The 22,054-nt window shown below is 37.3% G+C and overlaps 1 long non-coding RNA gene across 2 annotated transcripts in view; it reads right to left on the bottom strand.

Annotated features, from left to right (window-relative positions):
- The window catches only part of LOC129493571 (uncharacterized), a 311,144-nt gene that overhangs the window by 158,885 nt on the left and 130,205 nt on the right, over nt 1–22,054 (bottom strand). For both annotated transcript variants that reach the window (XR_008661165.1, XR_008661174.1), the window contains exon 2: nt 19,986–20,044. This is a non-coding gene — a long non-coding RNA (uncharacterized LOC129493571). The remainder of the gene's footprint in view (nt 1–19,985; nt 20,045–22,054) is intronic.

Below are 22,054 nucleotides of genomic sequence, written 5' to 3' on the forward strand. Positions count from 1 at the left end.
TACAGAACTGAATTTGTCCCTGCGACATTATTGGCATTGTATAAAAACAACTGCAGTCAATACCCTATGCGAATCCCCTTCACTCAGAAAATAAAGGGTATCGGACTCAAGTTAAGAGGGACACTCTTTGAAGCACTTCAATAGCTTCCTCAAATGGAGCATCTTCTCCTTCAGGATGTGACAGTGTATGGATTAGGCAATGACTTGGGGATTTGATTTTAAGTGCTGGGAATCTCTGTGACCAAATATATCCTGTCTCATCTAACTGATGTTTGAAACCCCTTTACCCAATTCTTCCCTCTTCTTGCAGGTTTGGTATGTGTGAGGAATATAACCTTATTCTGTCTTCAGTCATTTGAAACAACACAAATGAAGAACCCAATAGCTTATCAGTAAATGAGTAAGGCAAGCCAGTCAAGGACACTGGTGCTCTGATCGAACGACCAGAGTAAAACAGTTCATCAAGAAGACCCGTAATTCAAAGATGACATTGTAAGGACATAATACTGGTATCTTTCAAGTTTTGAAAAAAAAAAAAAAACTGAATGGCTGAGGCTGCATCTCTGGTTTCTAACTGTATCTGTCAGATATTGAACCCTGGATGATGACAGTCTGGGGTCTTCCCTTATCTTCAACCCGTGCCCTTGCTTTAGCTTTCGATGTACAACTATATATTCATGGGTACACAGTGGATGCCGCACTGTACTCTGTGGGTGTTTGGCTTACGTGATTTGTGGCTTTGGTGGCCTGATTTGGGTTTTGCCCTTGAGATAAACTTTAGTTCTGATGTGTGTATATAGTAAATGAAGCATATGAATGGCATAATTGGTACATGGTAGATCATGCTGTAACCCCAGATTGCATGGATACCTCAACAGTGAGCTAACTTAGGAACGGCACGTTGCACTTTGCCTCTGGTAAACTCTCCAAATCTCCCCTTCTAGGTAAGATGCTTAGGATTGGGGGTTGTCCGGGCTCCTGATGGGAGATTTTGTTCTAAGCAAATGTAATACACTTACATAATAAAAACTGTGTGCTCCACCTGAAATAAAAATTATTATCCTGCAGATTATCTTTGCCAGTTTCCTCCCGCTCCCATGGATATTGCTGTATCAAAGCAAAGAGAGGCCCTGAAAGGTGTGAGAACATCCAAGTCATCACTGAATACAAAAGTACCCTTTGTCAGTAGGATGAGCAGATAACACATAACCTTGCCCCACTTAAGCTTAACACAGAAAGTGACTTAGGGAGGATGCTTCAGATGCGCACGTCAAAATGGTCACATGACCTGAGATGACCAAGGAAGGAATATTTGAGAGGCAAAGAAACTCTCTCTGGGGTATGCTGCACTGAAATAACTAAGTCCAGGTAGCAAAGAAATTCTGGAATACTGAAAGTGAGGAATGCATTCTGCTTATCTTGGCTGCATAGAGAGACTCTGAGGAAGAAAGGCAGATGCTCTTGTAAGGCATTTTGCTTCCTGGGAAACTGGCTGTTTTCCCCGTGGTTGGAGGGAACCATGTCCTGGTGTACCCAGGTTTGAGGAGCTGCTGAGTCACATGGCCTTTAGTATTAAAACCTGGGAAGTCCTGGGCACAGTGGGATCAGCCACTCACCCTTCAAGGTCATGACAGCCTCATCTGATCAAAGTGAACACCAGGAGGAAGTCAGCAAAGCGTTGCTCTAATGGATGGGTGCCATGCTCCCATCACCCTGGCGGTGAACCCTACTGTTCCAGCCCTTCCAGGAATGGGTTTCTAGGCCAGGGAATATGTTCTTTCACCTCCCAAGACCCTTATACTTTTGTCACCTGGAAATCTACATCCTAAATATTACTTAAATCCCAAAGTAAAACTAGTGTGGAACTGGAGGACTTTCATTTTCCCAATGCATTTACTTTTGGTCACTAACTACAGACATTTTGAGTTAAACTGCGCATTGCTAGAAAAAAAAGTGCAGATGTCTAATTCTTTGCAGGATTTATAATATTATATAGGGACTATTTAATATCCCACTACAATAAGCGAATCTGGGTTTATTACAAGCTAAACAACAACAACCAAAAAAAAAAATCACAAGTTGGGCAGTAATTAGCTTTGAACAGACATTTATTTTATACTTTTACTAGCAAAACAATTATAATTTTATGGTCCAGAAAAATGCATTCTTAAATTCTATGTCTGAAGTTGCTTTGCCAAACTAATGCAAATAATGTTATTAAGTAGATGGTAAAATGTGGTCTTGCGGCCTCTGTCCTATAAAGGACTTGGGAAATACAGCTAACACAAGTCTAGTGCTCACATTTCTGATTGTATATGCTTGTGAGCTACCAAACAAGCTAGGTTGGTCATTTCTGTTATGCACGAGTGCATCACTGTTTCCAATCTTTCTACTTGCACTTTTTTTTTTCTCAAAATTCTCCCTCCATTCTAAGGTAGACAACAAATAACTTGATGCACTTTATTTATTTTTGTAAGGTTTTTATTTATTTATCCATAAGAAAGAGAGAGAGAGAGAGAGAGAGAGGGAGAGAGAGAGAGGCAGAGACACAGGCAGAGGGAAAAGCAGGTTCCATGCAGGGAGCCCAATGCGGTACTCGATCCCAGGTCTCCAGGATCAGGCCCTGGGCTGAAGGCGGCGCTAAACTGCTGAGCCATCTGGGCTGCCCAACTTGATGCACTTTAATAGGTAATATTTGAAAGTGCAGTATGGAAGGTGAAACTTCCAGACCATATCCAGATCCCACCCAGGAGGCAGAAAATTTCCTGAGGTCTGATCACTCTTCTGAAAGGCCTATGACACCATCTTCTCCAAATAAAGAGCAGCTGGCTCATTCTTTCATCTCTTTCCATTGCTCAGTGATACCATTAGAATGACATGCTTCCACCTATAAATCGTGTATCCAAACAGCACTGGATGGTTCATCAATGACTCTCCATAGACCACAGAATGCCCCCTTGAAGGCCCTACCACAGTTACGACGACACCTCCATGAACTCTATCCCTATTGAAAGACTCTGGATCTAAGTCAGTAGCATTTGGTACATTTTGTCAGATACTCCTTACCTTCATGTATCTGAGAGTGTCTTTCCTCAAACAATAGCAAGGAGAAAAGAAACATGCAAGGGCTCCACTAAACTATTTTGTTAATAAACTCAGCTGTGGTTAAATTCAAGATACATATATCTTAGAAGGAGGTGCTAAAAGCACCCCAAACACACAGACACAGTGGCACAGGGTGAGTTCTCTCCAGTATTTTCCTTTTTGTCATACACACCAAGTTTTCCTTACCAGGAGTGGTCAGTTTTCAGGAAAATCTAAAAACACTGTTTTAGCACTCTTCTGTAAATTTTCAAATTTTTTGTTTACAAATATTTTAACTTTGGCCAGTACTATTGTATTGTCTGCAGATGCTTGCCAGCAGGTTTGGCATATCAGCATAATTGTCTTGTCTCTGAATGAATCTAGCCAATGGCATTGAGAAATGGAATAAAGACCTGGATTTTCTGGATTTGTGATATCATATCAGATATTTCTATTTACATTTTTATGGTATGAAATAGATTATAATTTGTCCAGATTTTATCCATATCTATACAGTTTCAATGGCTTCTTCAGTAACATAACTCTATATTTCTAAAGTAAAACATCTAATAATTCTAGTAAAATAATTTAGCCAAGAAGCCACCACTTATCAGTAAGCAAGTTCTCCAGCTCACCTATTTATCCAGTTGTCTCCCAACCTCCCCTTGGACTAGGATACAAATATTCAGTGTTACTTTTTTTTTTTTCCTACTAGAGGCTTGATGGTATATGAAGCTTAAGGAAGCAGTCAGTATTGAGAAAGATAAAAGAAAACAGTAGTTAAGGTATTTGGACCTAAGAGATAAGAAAGTATCTCTTCTCCCAGAAACAGATTGAAAATAAAAGTAAATTTATTCTAAAAGGAATATGGATATATCATATGTAAAAAGCATATGTGACCAAGTACTGACAGTTGGCAATCATGTCCAGTTCTCCACCTCACTCATGAGCAGTTGGTAAAACAGGGACATAACGTTGTCTATGCTGAAATAACTTCTGGTATCAAAGGGATAGACTGATTTCAGATATTTTGCCAAAAACACATATATATGTCTTTGGATAAAAGACACGGAAATAAAAGAGAAAAAAACCTATAACAACATTAATAGCAGGATTATTTGTTATTCCCTTTGGCATTATTGAGGCCAAAAGAGCAAACCACTTTTCTGCTGGCAATAAATGTGCATCTTATAACAAAGGGTGAATTTAATCAGGTAACGAATTTGTTAAAGGCTTGTTATGTAATCTATGTAGAGAAACTGACCGCACAGAATTCAAAGAGCGATCTTATACCCTCATAAGACATGAAAAAGACTAACTGATTACGTGAAATATAATGTTGTGCAGTCCAATCATGTGTGCGGGTTCTGGTCCCAGAGATAAAGCATATTCTCAATGTTAAAATAACAATGAGAATGATTAACAGCCTCTAGGTAGTGGTGTGGACTTCTTCCCACATACACACCCAGTGCATTCACCTTCACACTTCAAACCAGTCTAGCAAGCACAAAGAATACATTGAAGGAAGGAGAGATAATCACTGGGAAAATAAATCCACATAGGGGGTTGGAAGCTGCCTCAGGGAAACTGGCTTATAAATACCAAGTCTTGAATGCCACCATATCTGTATCATTATGATCTCTTTCTGGTAACTTAACCATAGTCCTGGCTATAGAGTTTGTTCATAGGATGCAATCATGTTGTGCTAAGGTAAAAATCACCAATATCATCTGTGGAATTCTGGTGATTTCTCAAGAAGTTTGCACCCTTGTCAGAGTTCTTTTGGTCTTTTTGGTTATTGTAAGATGACATGCAAAGTGAAATGATACCATTTAAAGTAAATCAACGCTTCTCAAAAGACAACCCTCCAAACTCATTCATATAATAAACATTTTGATATTTAAATCCTTCTTGATACTTTATGTCCCAGATTGATTTATTTACTGAAAACAAGCAGTGGAAAAGAATCCAATAAGCAAAGCCTGGGAAAATATGTTTCGAGTTGACGACTCTTCTCTTCCTCTTTCTCTCATGATGACAATTACAAATGAGCTTACGATAAACCAAATTTATAAAAGCTTTGTTGCTGTTGTTGTTTAGTTGCTTTCATATGGAAAATAAAACAAGGAAAATATTTGAACTTAAGTTCAATTAGATAGCTATTATATAGCTTTGTGATTCACCCTATAGATCTCAATAATTGATCTGGTTCCTCTGCCATCAAACATATAGGCTGTAAATACCTTTCAATGCAATATTATTGATGGAAATATGGCACTTGGATATAGATGTGTGCTTATGAGTGTGTGTTTACACACAACTTAGTTCTAATTAGAACACATCTTTAAACCTTCCAAACATATTCAGACTAGCCTTCTTCATTAACTTGGCAAAGGACTTTTAGCAGTCTTGGAATAAACACCATGATTTTTATTGCATAACAAAATTATATCACTGGAAATGCAACCAGCTATATCATGGGATGACTTAAGTACCATATCTAAAATCTTAACAAATACTTAACAAATCATTTAGCAAAATTTCACTATTTCAGCAAATGACAAGTATATATTCTACACTAAAGACTTGTGACTATTGATAAATAAAAAGCAAATTGGTTGAGAGTTTCCCAAGAATGAGTCTCACTTTAAGATTCTCATCTTGGGCAGTAGTAACATTCTGACTGGATAATTCTTTGTTGCAGAGGACTGTCATGTGCATTGTAAAACTTTAGCAGCCACTCTAGTTTCTACCCACTGGGTGCAAGTAGTATCCCCAACCACCCCCCACCACTACCACCAACCTTCTCAAGCTGTGACAACCGAAAATGTCTCTAGTTGAAAAATATCCCCTAGGGAGTAAATTCACTTGCACTTGAGAACAACTGGTTTAACATAATACAAAATGGAAATGATTTTTGTTTGTTTTTCTCAAAGTTTTTAAATTTGGAGGTTATAGTTGCGCATAAGAAGGTTTATGGGTACTATCTTTCCAAAGTTATAGAGGTAAGCATAGATGGCAGTGACTTTAACTTTGGGATATTAGTATCAAATTTGAGAGAACAAATACTAGATGAGGACAGGTACATAGTAGGTACCTGTACCTAGTATATAGTAACCTCCTTGAGGTAGGCTCAACACATTTTTAAAGGCTTGAAAGTCTCTTCATATTTAGCAAGAATCATGAGTTGCAAATTCAAAATGCTGGTTTTGACAGTAGATCTCTTGGTACCCAAGGGCTGCTGCCCTTTAATCCTTTAAAAGTAAAGAGGCAGAATTTATATGAAACCAAAACAGAACAAAACAGATAAATAGATTCTGAGAGATGGCTTATAGGGAAATGGTACTTAGCAGAGCACTATAGACAAAAGTGTAGAAGATGCTTTGTTCATTTGCACCTGCCCTTCAAGAGTTAAGTGAATTGAAGGCCAGAGGAAGAGTACCTCATGCTCTCCTTGTGTTCTCGACATCTCAACTACATTTTAGGAATTAAATGCTATCACAGATGAATGTGATTGTATTTCTTCTGGTCCATTGCCCAGCAGTGTTCTATCTAGAATCCGGTGCTCAGTAAATGTTTGATGATTAAGGTAAACAGGTGAACCTAGCTAGGAGTCTATCTCATGGTTTCCTGTTTTGAGGAGTCCTAGGCAGGAAGTATAATATCAATTACAGTCAAGAAAGTAGCTTTTCACCAAAGCTATGCACCGCTGATATTCAAAGATAGAATATAATCTCCTCATTACCAAAAGATATAAGGAACTCTCCTTCTCACACTTTCCCTGCGGGAAAACATTCCACCAACTTTGCAGCAACAGGATATCACAAAAGTTTATCCTCAAATTTCTTAAAAGAGAAATCTTCACCGAACTGTGTTTGTATACTGCGAAAATGAGAAACAAAAAAGGCAAGCCCCTAAGACCTGCTATGTAATAAGCTAGTTTCTCAGTTTGCTAGAAGTTTCAGTTATTCAATGTTGGTTTAGGTAAAATTAAAAGTGAAACATTCTCTCTCTCTCTCTCTCTCTCTCTCTGTATCTCTCATTAATAAACAAATAAAATCTTTTGAAAAAGGGGGGTGAAGTCTGGGGTGGCTCAGCGGTCTAGCACCTGCCTTCAGCCCAGGGTGTGATCCTGGAGAGCCAGGATTGAGTCCCATGTCAGGCTCCCTGCATGGAGCCTGCTTCTCCCTCTGCCTCTCTCTCTGTCTCTCTGTCTCTCTCCCTCTATCTCTCATTAATAAATAACTAAAATCTTTATTTTTTTTTAAGTGAAACATAGGGTTGTAGGCTGACATTGCTAGACTTGCCCAGTAGCTGCCAGGAACCCAAACTAGACACCGAGAACTAAGGAGAAACAGCATGACTCATAGCCAACAGATATATTGTGGAGCTGGAGCTACTTCTGATACTCAGTTACCAAGAGAAGACAGTTGATGAGTCAAACACTGAGGACTGCATAGAGAGAAATTGCATGGGATTTCATGTGTGCTTCGGGGATCAATAGTTGCCCATTGTAATTACTAAAACACTCCACATCTTTGCAGTTGTCTATAAAACTTACATGCCCTCTTCCCACTTCCTCTCCCAAAAGATTTCCACTTCTTTCATTGCTATTCAGCCACTTTGTTTTTCTTGCCCCCCCTTCTAGTTTCAACACTTAGCATTTGCCATCTTTCTCCCTAGAATGCTCCTTCCTCCTATTTTTCACATCTGGCCCCCACTTATCATCGATTCTCGCTCAGCTCAAATGTCACCCCCTCAGAGAAGCTGTCTCATCTTGTCCTTCTGGCTGAAGTCTTCACCTACCCATACCTATATTCCCTACCACTCACTCTCAACTCCATTGCCTGGTTTCATTTTTCTCCTAAAAAATGACCATCATCTGAAATTACCTTAATAATTATTTGATTTCATGTTTATTGCTGACCTCTACTAGAGCGTGTTATCTAGAGAGTAAGGATTCAGTCTCGTTGGCCTTCAAACAAATCTGGCACCAGATTTGTTTCTGGTACATGTGTTTTGACCCTTAAAAGGAATTAAAAATAATATATTTCAGAAAGTTGAGGCTGAAATCTAGTGATATCTAATGTGAAGAGGGTGAAGATCTTTATTACTGTACTAAATTCTTATCTGGAGCAAAAAAGGAACAAATACTGTAACAAATATTATATGAGGAGGAAAGTGTTTCAGATCACATCATTTTAGTCCACTGACTTAGAGATATCTTTAGGACTGTCTCAGCCCCTGGCAAATGTCACCAAAAGGCAACATGAACATTATAATTATCCAGGGCTTTGATGAACAACAAAAATTTTCAACTTTCTATAAAGGACGTATGTAGTTGGGGCCCAAGCTCCAATAAACTCTGATGCACCATCATAAGGATTTGTGTAACCTACTTCAGGAGGGAAAAATAGGATTTAAATAGCACCTTCTCTTCATTTTCATCACAAAGGATAGCTAGGCAAAACCTGCCATGTTTGATCTATCAAGGGGACAAAAAGGAATAAAACAGCTAGGGTAAAATTAAAACATTTTTCACATTTGGATATTCAATATGAAAAAGCTGGATCTAGAGGAACTGAATTCATAAAAATTGTCTGCTTCATCACTAACTTTCCAGAAGTGCCACTAATAAAAAGATAGGACTCTACACAGAACCTTTAGGTAGGCCTCTAGAATTTAAAAAGGCCCACAGAAAAGTTTGTTGCAATTGCAGGCAGATAGCTGAGGAATTAGAAGGCCATGATGGCTTGTGCAAACAGACCACAACAATAAGGACTTTGATAAAAACTCTGAAAGAATCTTTATACTTCAAACTATATGCTCTGAAACTGTGCGCGTTGCCTTTATACCCAGACAAACGTATCTTCGAACAAAAGGGATTCTGGGGCTTGTGGGAGAGCGAGATAGTCAGTGAAAGAGAAGTATATCAGAATGATGGTGTAGAATTGAAAGGGAAGCATGGGGGAACAGCTGTAGGACCCAGTTTAAAACAAACAGGTGGAAGGGAGTGTAAGGCTGTCTGAGAAGCTCCAATGTGTTCTAATCAGCCATGGGAGAGAGGGAGGCAAAAACACTGTACTTTCTCAATGTGAATAAAGGCTCAGGTCTTGATGAAAGCTGGACCTCAGTAAGGGGCTTTGGGCACAAGATGAAGAGAAGCCAGGAAAATTCGTTTGAAGATTCAAAGTTAACATTTCAGTTGAATGATTGATTTACCACCAACAATTCAGCTGTAGGCTAAATGATCAAATTTAGGCTATTATCCTTGTAATTAAAGCTTTCTTAAAGCATTGGCTCTGTTACCTGTATTTTTTAACCAAATACTTCATATCTGGAAAACACTGAATTGGTAAAATCAAATTAACAAGAATTGATTGAATGACTCCGGTCCCTGGACTCTGGGAGAGCTGAAGCCTTCTCCATTTTATTCATTGTGTATCCTTGCAGTATGTACCAGGTAGTAGGCATTTACTATGTAGCTGTTGATTGAACGAATAAATGGATTAATTAGTTTTCATTGCCAGTTCATGTGCTTTCCAGATTTACATCTCCCTTAATTAGATGACTTACACACCGAGGCTCTGGAACTATGGTCACAGATGCATACTAAAATTGAGGCATGTCCATTTGGTTGATTCCTCACTCTTTGTCAGTAGCAGGTTTTGTTGCAGCAAAGAAAAGAAATTTAAAGGCATTTATCCCCCCCCCCAATCGAAATAAATAAAATAAAGGCATCTATCAAAAGCATAGGCAATAACTAGTGCATGTAGGTGCAGCTATGTATAAAAACACATTTCTAAGAAAGCCCTGATCTTAACATATCAAAGTATTCACCTATTTGGCACTAAATCAATTAATGAGATGTTCATAGGCATCTGAGCCCAAGTGATGTATCAGAGAGAGAAGCACAATTACTCATTTGAGTAATTATCTAATTAACCTTTTAGGAACAGAGCTTTTAGTGGATTGTCATGAAATTTGAAGAACCTTTTTTTCTTTCTTTCTTTCTTTTTTTTTTTCAAAATAAAACTGGCTCTCAGTATGTGGTTACTCATAAAGAAAGGGAAAATTTTTAGGATAGCCATGGGTATTTTTAAAAATGGTGCCCATTAAAGGCCATAATATTGACGCAATTTTCCAGGGCTGGTTTTAGTTTCCCCACTGAGTGGTAATTAGGTCATTGGGCCAGTCCTTCTCTTGACTGACCATTATGATTTCACCAGGTTTGCTTCTAAAAATAGCCTTTTGTAGGAATTGTTAGTCACTATCAGCTTTTCCCTGAGTTAATGTGGCTTTCGCTGAAGGTGCCAAAAGTACCTCCCTGGAAACTTAAGTATTCCATGTGTTCATAGAACAAGTATATGCTAATTCACTATACCAGTCTGAATTTTCTATGGTCCTGATTTGCCTGAACCAGCAAGTGGAAGTTAATTTATTTTATAGTCCGTGGCCTTCCCTCTGAAGGTAACCATTGGCAAGCATTGTTTTGTGTTCACGTGAATAGCTACCTCCTGGAATAGGGCAACCATCTCTGTGATAGAGTATTTCTCCTAAGTCAGGTTGACTCAAGTCTGCCCCCTTGATCTGCTATCTCGTGCTGGTCCTCCACTTTCTTTAAGGAGTGACACTTCTTCACTTAAAGAGCTCTTCTCTCAGGAGAGTTGCCTGTGTTCACACAGGGTGTTAAGTGGGAAGCGAGACAAGAGTAGTAAAGAAATTGGTGTCTTAGGGACCATGGTCTACATAGATTGAAGCAATGAATTAAAACCAACCCAGGAAGTTTTGTAATATAACTAGTCAAGGTAACTATTACAATCAATGACATAGAGATTGATTCAGAGTTCTGGTGTCATGTGAAGATTAGAGATTTAGATATTTCTCCTTCAGCTCTACTTTTAATTAGGTGCTTTTTGTTCTCTGTACCCACTCTAATCTAAAAATTCAATCTTCGGCAAAAGGAACACAGAGTCAGATGTCTAGTTTACTCCTATCACAAAATATTTTAAGTTCCTAATATGTACTATGTGCTAAAATACCCTTAACTCTGTCTGTAGTCCAATCTCACCTTATAAAATGACCAGATGTGAAGAAGAAATAATACAATTTTGTGAAATGGCTTTGTGAATTAGAATAGCAGCACTCAAGCTGAGATGCACTATGTCCTAGGGGTCCCTAAAACCATTTCAAATTGTCTCAGAAAGCAAAACTGTTTTTTGTGATAAGACACAATTAGTCTTTTTCCCCTATGCTGACCTTTGTTTTGATAGTGCATAAACAATGCTAGCACCTTACTCTTTATCAAGACAATGGTATTAAACCATACTTGTCATTGCATTTTTCATTGCCATGGATTCATAAAACATATATATTTATGTTTATATGTTTACATACATGTATGTATGTGAGCCAGTTTCATTTAAGAAATCATGATGAAGTAATAAAATTGTTCATTTTATTAAATCTAGAATTTTTTAAACATGTACTTTTAGTCATTTGTGTGATGAAATGGGAGGTAGGCCTGAAGCACTTCTACTGTCTACAGAGAAAAAGAATGCTCTTGTATAATTTTCTGAGCTATAAGTCAACTAGTCATTATTTTTACAAACACTAATTTTACTTGAAAGAAAATCTAAAAATATAATTATTCAGATTTGGGTACTTGGCAGATAATTTTTCAGAAATATATCATGGTTTTGATTTGCATTTCCCTGGTGGTTCATTATATAGTGCATTTTTTCATATATGTGTTGGTCATATGTATGTCTTTTTTGGAGAGATGTCTATTAAAGTCTCTAGCTCCTTTTTTTTTTGTAAAGATTCATTTATTTATTTGAGAGAGAGAGCAGGGAAGAAGGGACAGAGGGAGAAAGAAAGAGAATCCCAAGCAGACTCCCCATGACCATGGAGCTGGATGTAGGGCTTGATCCTATGACCCTGAAATCATGATCTGAGCTGAAACCAAGAGTTGGATGCCCAACTGACTGAGTCACCCAGGTAATGTTGTTGTTGCTGTTGTTTGGGGTTTTTTTTTGTTTTGCTTTCTTGATTTGTGGTTTGTTTTTGTTTGTTTGTTGCTATTGAGTTGTAAAAGTTCCTTATATATTTTGGAAACTAACCACTTATTAGATAGTAGTTTGCAAATATTTTGTTCCATTCCAGTTGCCTTTTCACTCAATTGATTGTTCCCTTTGCTATGTAGAAGCTTTTTAGTTTGACATAGTTCCACTGGTCTATTTTGCTTCTGTTGCCTGTGCTTTTGATTGTCAAATCTATGAAATCACTGCTAAGACCAATGTCATGAAAATTTTCCTGTAGGTTTCCCTCTAGGAATTTTAAAGTTTAAGTCCTCAATCCATTTTGAGTTTATTTTATGTATGGTGTAAGAAAATGGCCTAACTTCATCCCACACCTGTAGGATGACTGTTATCAAAATAATAAATAAATAAACAACAAAAGAAAATATTAGTGAGGATGTGGAGAAACTGAACACTGGTACACTTTTGTTGGAATGCAAAATGGTGCAACCACTATGGAAAACTATATGGGTGTTTTTCAAAAAATTAAAAATAGAGCCACCATATGATTCAGCAATCTTATTTCTGGATATTTACCGAAAAGAATTAAAATCGAGATCTCAAAGAAATATTAGCAATCCTGTGTTCACTGCAGTGCTAGTCACAATAGCCAACATGTGAAAACAATCTAATTGTTGGATGAGTGAATAAAGAAAATGTGGTATACATACAATATATACATACAATGGAATATTACTCACCATTAAGAAAAAAGGAAATCCTGCAATATGTGACAGCTTGGATGAACCTTAAGAAAATTATGCTAAGTAATAAAGCAGTCACAGAAGGATGAATACTGCATGATTTCCCTATAGTCAAAATCATAGAAGCAAAGAAGAGAATGGTGGTTGCCAGGGGCTAGGAATGGGAGAAATAGGGAGTTGCTAAAAAACATTATAAAATTTCAGTTATATAAGATGAATAAATTCTAGGAATCTGCTGCACAACACTGTGCCTATAGATATCAATATTAAATTGTACTTTTAAAAATCTGTTGAGTGTAGATCTCATCTTAAGTTTCCGAACATTTTTCTTATAATCAATCAATCAGTAAAATAAACCTGTCACTTCAAGAAAAGCAATAGGAAGTATATGTCATTAGCCATAAAATGTAAGCTTTCCAGCAAAAATTAGAATTTTGGAAAAATTGTTTCCATCACTATGAGTATGATAGTGTCCCAATATTTCCAAACTTTTCTGATGTGATTTGTGATGGCACTAACAGATATGATTGTTTAATATTATGAAATGTGTCAGTGTTTAGAGGATCCACATAACTTAGTTAGCCAATAACTTAGAGAACTAATATTCTCCATATAATCAACGCACAGTGTCAAAAACTCCTCTAGGGCTAAAAGATCCACTCAGTGTTATGTATCTATATCTTAGGGTACAAAAAGTTTCATTGATAGTATCTCATACTTTACATTGCAACTAAACTTTACAACACTACCTTTTCTAGAGTTTTGGTATAGTATTAAGGAAAAAAATATCCAGAATTATCTGACAATTTTATTAAATAATTCCTCTCTTTCCAGATACACGTACTTATGTGGCCTGGTTTTCTTCCTATATTTCAGTCAAAACAAACATCAAAGCAAAATGTAGAAACAGAATGGGGGTGCTAGAGTGGCTCAGTTGGCTGCGTGTCCAACTCTTGGTTTCCATTCAGGTCATGATCTCAGGATCATGAAATGGAGCCCCATGTGAGGCTCTACACTCAGTGTGGAGTCTGTCCCTCTCCCTCTGCTCCTGCCCTCACTCACACGCACTCTCTCTCTCTCAAATAAATAAAATCTTAAAAAAAAAAAAAAGATTTTTGAAACAGAATGATTCAGAAGCATATATGAGAATTCAGCCGTCTTCTTTTAAGCCTGACATTAAAGAGATTTCCAAAAATGTAAAACAATGCCATTTTAGTATTTGGGGGAGCAAAATAGAGTCATTTTTCATTAAAATATGTTACTTAGTCTGACATGTAAATATGTCTCATTGCTATTGTAAATACACTAAATTTTTTTTGAATTTTCTCATTTGTAATTTCCAATATAATAAATATTAATAGATATTGCCCAAATAAACAAAAAGCTCTTTGGTCTCATTGGTTTTTAAGAGTATAAAGGGGTCTGGGCAATTGGTTTGAGAAACACTACTTTAAAGTGATGTGTTTCTGCTGCTTCTCTCTGTCAGTAATAAAAACAGCTAACTTAGGAAAAGGCACTGGGAAATCCAAGGACGCGAGTCCCTGCTGCTCTCTGACATACTGGAGGGTGGCTGCTCAGGTACTCTGTCTTTTCACTAGCTCAAGATTCACCAGGTTCATTACTGAATCTAGTTGAGCCCAGCAGTAAAATACTAGAACTGCTGGTAATCAACTTTCAAGATTTTGTTTTCATTGATTTCCCCAATTCCCAGTGGTATACAATCCCTTTTTCTTTACCCATTTGGCTTCTTAATAACAATTGCATATTGTTTCGTAAAAGGCAGATACTCATTGCAATCCATCAAAAACAAGGCCAGGTTACGTTCAGAGCGACTGAGGTGATCCCTTGTTTGGAGTGCTTTCCTCTACTTCTGAATAGGTCTTGGCTTTTCTCTTTGGAAGTAGTCAAATTGTCCACAAGCAATCATGTGTAAATATTAAGCTTTAGAGCTTCAGGATGTCCTGAAAATATTTCCATTCATGGTGTTCCATATACAACAATTGGAGGATTTTCACAATCCAGCTATTAGAAATGAAATCATTTTTATACCTGGATCTATCTGATTGGTCTCAATTAGCTTAGAACTATAAAAAAATAAACTTAGTTTGAAAAGTTAAGCATTACCCAAAGTGTGCCATTGTTTTACTCAATAAATGTGTCCCAGTCCTACAGAGCACAAGACCCTTGACCTAAGAATCTCCATTTAAACCTTATAATATCTCCCATTCTTTTGAAATAGGTGTTATTTCAGTCTTACAACTAACAAAACAGAGACTCATATAGTGAAACTTGCAGAACCAAGATTAAAAATGAGGTTTATTTGATTTCATATTGATGAGCTCTGTAGCTAACACAGCATAGGTAGATTAGAATAAGGACGGATTTGAGATCACAAATCAATTAGGAAGTCACTGCATTGTTCGAATGAAAGGCAACATGATGAAATTTATGTTTCTTCTCTTGAAGAAAGTTTAAAATTTTTTCCAAGTATTTTTATGATATAAAATCTCTCAACAAATGGTCAACAGATCTGATGCTGTTAGTTCAGAAGGTCTCAGTTCTGGTGTTTCCTATTTATTACTGATTTATCAAAAACCTTGAATAATTGCTAGGCAAAAGCTAGTTTGTACTACAGCAACTGCTGTGGTTTTGGCATTTAAAAAATCAGCAATTGATATATTTTCACTTAAAACTAACATAGCTGGGGATCCCTCGGTGGCTCAGCGGTTTAGCGACTGCCTTTGGCCCAGGGCACGATCCTGGAGTCTCGGGATCGAGTCCCACGTCTGGCTCCCAGCATGGAGCCTGCTTCTCCCTCCTCCTGTGTCTCAGTTTCTCTCTCTCTCTCTCTCTCTCTCTCTCTCTCTCATAAATAAATAAATCTTTTTTAAAAAAAAGCTAATATAGCTAATCAATATTCATTTTCCTCACTAAAAATGTCTAAATCTACGTTTTGTTTCTCTGTTTTCTTTTCGCTCCTCATATCCATAAACTGAAGTCTGAGGAGCAAAACCCAAGCCTTTATTTTAACCTCCATTAAGAGGTGATCTTTCAATACTGGATTGCTATTTCTCCAGAGGTAAAAGTAGAATTTAGTAATTTAATAAAGGCCTAATCCTAGGTATGTAAAAAGATTTTGATAGAATGAAAGATCCCATTCACAACTTCATCTCCACAGTGTGATCTCATTTGAGTATTATAAATAATTCCCATTCATTGAAAAGAAATAACTTAGTGAAAATGCTCATAGAAGAAAACACAAGTATGTCTAAGTTTCCAAATTCAGATTTTAAAATTTCACAAAATTTTTTCATCACATTTACGTTTCTAGTAGTTTTTGAAAATGATCCCCTTCCTCTCCTGCATAAGACCCTCCTGGATTTCCCTCTATGTACAGGGTAAAGTCGATGTTCTTGCATCTTAGCCAAAAAACTACCAAGTCCTGCCCATGTTTACTCTACAGCCTTAGGCATCCCTGCAGCCCAGCTTGTCTCTTTCTCTCTAACCATGATGACATATTACCTAGTTGCCTAAATGTGACATATTACTGCACATTTATCTGCTTCAACTATTCATCCTGCTTCCTGTTCTTGGACTGTTCGCCCTCCTCCCAGCATTGTCAGCCTGGGGGCATATATACATCTTGGCATTTACCTCAACTACCATCTATTGATATGAAGAATCAAGACCAGAACCCAGGAAAGTCTATGAAGACTTTTTTCTGACAAGTCTGTTGTGCCCACCCTACCCTCAACCAAACCTGAGCACATTTCTTCCTCTCAGCTACAACTTCAATATTCTTCCATCATCATATGTTTACATCTATGTTTCTCCTCAGATCTACAAACTTCTCAAAAACAGAGGTCCCTTTCATTGATCTTCTTTCCTAGGCATATATTTTAACAGTAGGCACATTAGACACTCAGTAAACATCTGTTGAACAAACATATAGATCTTCAACCCAAAGACTTTCTACAACTGCTTAAATATAAAAAATATACATTAAGTCAATATTCTGGTAAATTTAAAAAGGTAAAACAAACATTATGATAAAACCCAGAAATCCTACTCTGTGATTACCCAAGGAAATGATATTTTAAGATTAGTTGATACAAATAGTAGGTTTGAAGCATTAATGAGATTCAGAAACAAAGTGTTACTATCTTGGTTTGACTTATATTCAAAACAGTGTCTATTTGTATTTTAAGTAGCACAGCTTATAAAAGTAGCATTGCTAAATTTACTATCTACACAGATTCAAACTTCTTTTATATTCCAACTGAAATATGTAGTATTTTAAGCTAAAACAAGAAAAGTGGCATCTTATACTTAAGAAGTTGCCTAGTCCAATGTCCAAGGCAAAGCAGGCTCTTGATCAATTTATCTTGAATGAATTAATGAATAAACTAATGAATGAATGAAAAACAAATGAAATCTATCAATTCCTCTAGTTGACAGATGATAAAATTGATATCCAAGAGTTACAAAACAATGATAGATAATCCACTGTTATGGCTCCTAGATCAATACTGTGTTGTATGCAAATTATAAATGTTATAATATTTAATAACTTTGAATGAAGGAGCACATAGTCAGAGACTTAGATCTCAGTGGAGGACAAGAAACATTTATCCTAAACCTAATACAGACCTTACATTCTGCTGGGTGCTGCAGATACAAAAAAAAGAATGAATAAGCCAGAATCTCCCTCAAGTACAGTCTCATAGTAGAGAAAAACAAGTATTTATAGTGCAATGTGATACACACAGACTTAGGGCAACACAAATGAGAAAGTGATTCAACCTGGGGGAAAAAGGAAAAAAAAAAAGGAAAGGAAGGGAAGGGAAGGATGAAATTGAAGCAGCCTCTGAAGAATAAGTAGGCATTTTCCAAATAGATGAGATAGGGAGTGGAATTCTAGGCAGGAGACACCAATGTCAGCTCATCTAACATCATGGAAATGATGGATCTGTACAAAAAAAGCTTCAAGAATAGAACCAATGCTGACCTCAGCAGAGGGCAATAGTACTGCATAAATGGAGAGAAATAAGGAGTTCTTTCTCCGGTCACTCCCAAGTGGGAAGCCAACATGCCAGGAGCTATGAAGAGCCTCAGGAGAATAAGAACTAGGAGAATCCCTCTGTTTGAAGGAGATGCACCTCCTTGTACCTAATGCATTGCGGACCAACACACCTTGGTGAGAAATACCCTGACCTAAGTGGCTATCAGGAGATAGTAATGCACTATATGCTTTAGGTCAACACAGTATTATTGTTTACTTACTAATCCACTTGTTTTATTTACTGTGCCTGGTTCATTTTTGCATAGATTTTCTTTGTAATTTTCTAAATATTAATATTTCAATTCACAGGAAACATTCTTTATTCCAAAGAATAAAAAAGGTATGATTTTAATGATATCGGTACAGCGTTAGATGGAGAAACATCAGACCCGTGGGTTGCTCTATAGTCTTGATTACATCCAACATTAGAAGTTTAAAAATCCTGAGGTGAGAAAGGCAACAAAAAATGAATATTGTAGATTGGTGATAGGTAAGTAAGCTCTTGGATTCCAATCTCAATGACACCATCATCCTTCACTAAACATGGAGGGCTATAAATTACTGAAATAGGGGTCACATCCCCATTTCATCCCACCCAACTCAGCTCCTTAAGAACCACAGGAAGTATCAGATCACACAGTGTGAACAATAGGAGGGAAAAACAGTAGGTTGGGACAAGATAATTCAAGTGGACATAAGAGAAAGGAAACAGGAGAGAAAATGGCTCAAATTTTTGGAGGAAAGAGTTATTTATTTATTTATTTATTTATTTATTTATTTAGATTTTATTTATTTATTCATGAGAGACACAGAGAGACAGGCAGAGACACAGGCAGAGGGAGAAGTAGGCTCCCTGTGGGGACCCTGATATGGGACTTGATCCCAGGACCCCAGGATCATGCCCTGAGCTGAAGGCAGACACTCAACCACTGAGTTACCTAAGCATCCTGCAAAGAGTTACTTAATAAAACATGTAAAAGATTGACAAGAAGATCCCTCAGGTCTCTTACTCTTGGCCTTTGTCATCTTCATCACAACCTCCACCACCACCACCATCATCAGGTAGTACTGCATAGAGATTCAAGCCCTAGATTACTTTTCAAAAGCCCCAGTCTACAGACTCACTATTGTTAGCCCATTTTAGGTTTTACCTTCAATTACTGGATTCCATAAGCCTCAATCCCCTCGTCTGTAAAATGGGGAAAATAGCAGTACCTAACTGAAGAGATACTTAGGATAATTAAGATCATCACAATAGTTTTAGCACACTACCTGGCCACAGGACAGACTCTCAATAAGGTCCACTATTGTTATCATCATCATCATCATCATCATCATCTGAAAATTTCCTGATTGCCATTTTTTGTAATGTCAGCCAATTCAAAGAGAGATTCATATATATTACACCAGAAATCTGGTGATGACCACCAAATATATGCATGGATATGAATTATCAGTGGACTACTTTTTCATCATGTGGAAATTGCCTTTAAATAAGCAGGAATGATCATGGTCTCCAAAACATTTCTTAAATCTTCTATAAATGAAAGGCATGTTTTTTTCTTGGTAAACATTATAATCCTGGCCACTTTGAGAAATTAAGGAAGTTGCTTTTGTTTTGTTTGCTCTGCCTTGATTTTTTTTTAATGCCAATACACACCCTTCTTGAGCAAACCCCAGCCAGACAGATATTTGCCATTTCATTATTGTTTTAAAGTGTTAGCCCCAGACACATAAGCATTGTTGGAATGCAATGGAAAAAAATGTTTTAAATCTCAAATGGGGTAATAAACTGTAGCCAGAAGCTAATTGTCCTGAAACCCGAGCTTTTATAACATGTTACTACTGTAGTGGGACCACTCAGCACTCCTTCGGTGGGGTTGTTGTGTAATTGGTAGTAGATTACGTTGCAGACATATAAAAAAAAAAAGATGTCAAATCAGACATTTCTGCTTATTACTGTAGACCTCAGCATAATTCTCAAAGCAATCAATGCATTTCATCCATTAAACTATTGATGGGGGTTATTAATTCATATAATGTTTAACTACTCACCGTGGACTTTCTCTCTGCCAACTTTCTTCCACCCAAGAAGTCCTGAAATGTTGCCGCTCCTGTCAAAAGAAATGAATCATTAATAAGAACCAGCAAGGCCAGAGGCGAGCTAGAAGCTGGGCCATGATATATATAGTCTTCACATTCTTTTAATTCGGTGCTGAACTGCATGTGTAAAAGGAGCAAATAGCCCAGTAGGGTTTTACCAAGAGGCTGAAAGAAACAAAAAGGATATATCCGTCAAAACTATTTATTGAGGATTTAGGGATCTGAGGATACTTTTTATGTTTAGATAATACATTAGGTAGACACATTAAGAGTCAATAGTAACAAGAATTCAGAAGCAATACTCCAACTAAACTCTAACCCCAGGAGGCTAGGGCAATGATCGTACTCATCTGCCAAAGCCTTAACAAAATTAGACAAGACCAGGCAAGAGTATGCCAACGTCCAAGGAAAATTTTGTGATAAGAATGTAAGAAATACCTCTTCTTCGAAGTCTTAATCTTCATATTAAGATTTGTTAGTTTCTATCTTTTTTTTCCTTTGCCCTCATCCTCCCATCCCTTTTTTTTTATAATTTTTTTTAAGATTTTACCTATTTATTCATGAGAGATAGGGGGGGGGGCAGAGACACAGGCAGAGGGAGAAGAGGCTCCATGCAGAGCCTGATGTGGGATGTGGGACTCGATTCCGGGTCCCCAGGATCATGGCCTGGGCTGAAGGCAGCGCTAAACCACTGAGCCACCCACGGATCCACCCCCCAAATCCCTTTGTTGAGACGCTCTGCCCTCAGGAGATCAGGAGAATTCTAGTATCAATGTGAGCTTATAAAATGGAGAAGGAGTTTGGTTATTAGAAGAGACTTGTGAAAAATAAATAAATAAAAATAAGAGACTTGTGTGATAACAAAAGTCATGAGCTTTGAAGTCAGATTTGAATCTATCATCTGATTCTGTTAACTCCTTATTGAAAAATAATGTTACCCTCCTAAGTTCCAATCTCTTCCTGTATAATAATGCTTACCTCACAGAGCTTTGACACAGTATAAAAGGAATAGGGTGCATTGACTACTGACTCAAATTCTTGGCACTAAGATGATAACCAGTGATGGATAGGGGATGGTGACAATGATGACAGCGAAGCACCTGGTCAGTGTGGATATTCACACTAATGTCCCAAAGCAGACCTAAGGCCTAGATCAATACCAGTATCCTGGAAACTTCATTCCACCATATACGTGTTTTGCTTTAGCCACCTGTTGGGCATTTGCCAGATTAATTTTTAAAAACAGTGGAAGAATAAGCCTGGCCAGAAGAAGAGGAGAACAGCCTTCATATGATTCATAGCTGAAAAGCCAAGCCCATTTAGAGAATTGGAATAATGTTTGGGATCTGAATGTCCTCACATTATTTTCAGGCTGCCAAGGATTCCCTCAAACAGGCAAGAACAATCCCTTCAATCAAGTTTTGAATAAATCTGACAGTAAGGAAAAATTCTGTGGTAAGAGAATTATGGAATTGAACTTAATAACTTTTATGTTTTTTTCTTACCCTGAGAACAGAGTCCTCCTCCTTATAGCTGTAACATTTTTCCAAGTTTCTTATACTCGTAACATGATTAAGATTTTACAAAATGTGTCTGAAATCTCAGCTGATACTCACGGATATCACTTGAGCTCCTTATTATTACTACCATCATCAATTTACAGCTTAAGCTCAAAGTGGACCAAGCAACTTGCCCAATTGTCACATCACTGGTGTGTCACAAAGACACAATGATATTCCCAGACTACAGATACCGAGTCCAGGGATATTTCACTAGAGGTTTACAAGTGTGTTTAAATTGTACTGCTGAAGGCCACAGATCAACTTGAATAGGTACCCTTTAATTAAGCCTCTTCAGGAGGTATCTGTTGGCCCTGAAAATTTTCATATACAAGGATTTCCTGTTTTTTGAGGATCTTCTGACTCTTAAAATATTTTTAAATACAAGGAACATGACTGATTCCTTAACTGTATCAATTTAATGTCAGATGAATATTATATATCACAAAGAAGACTTTGCAA

The sequence above is a fragment of the Nyctereutes procyonoides genome, unplaced genomic scaffold, assembly GCF_905146905.1.
Source record: "Nyctereutes procyonoides isolate TBG_1078 unplaced genomic scaffold, NYPRO_anot_genome, whole genome shotgun sequence".
Taxonomy (NCBI): Eukaryota; Metazoa; Chordata; class Mammalia; order Carnivora; family Canidae; genus Nyctereutes; species Nyctereutes procyonoides.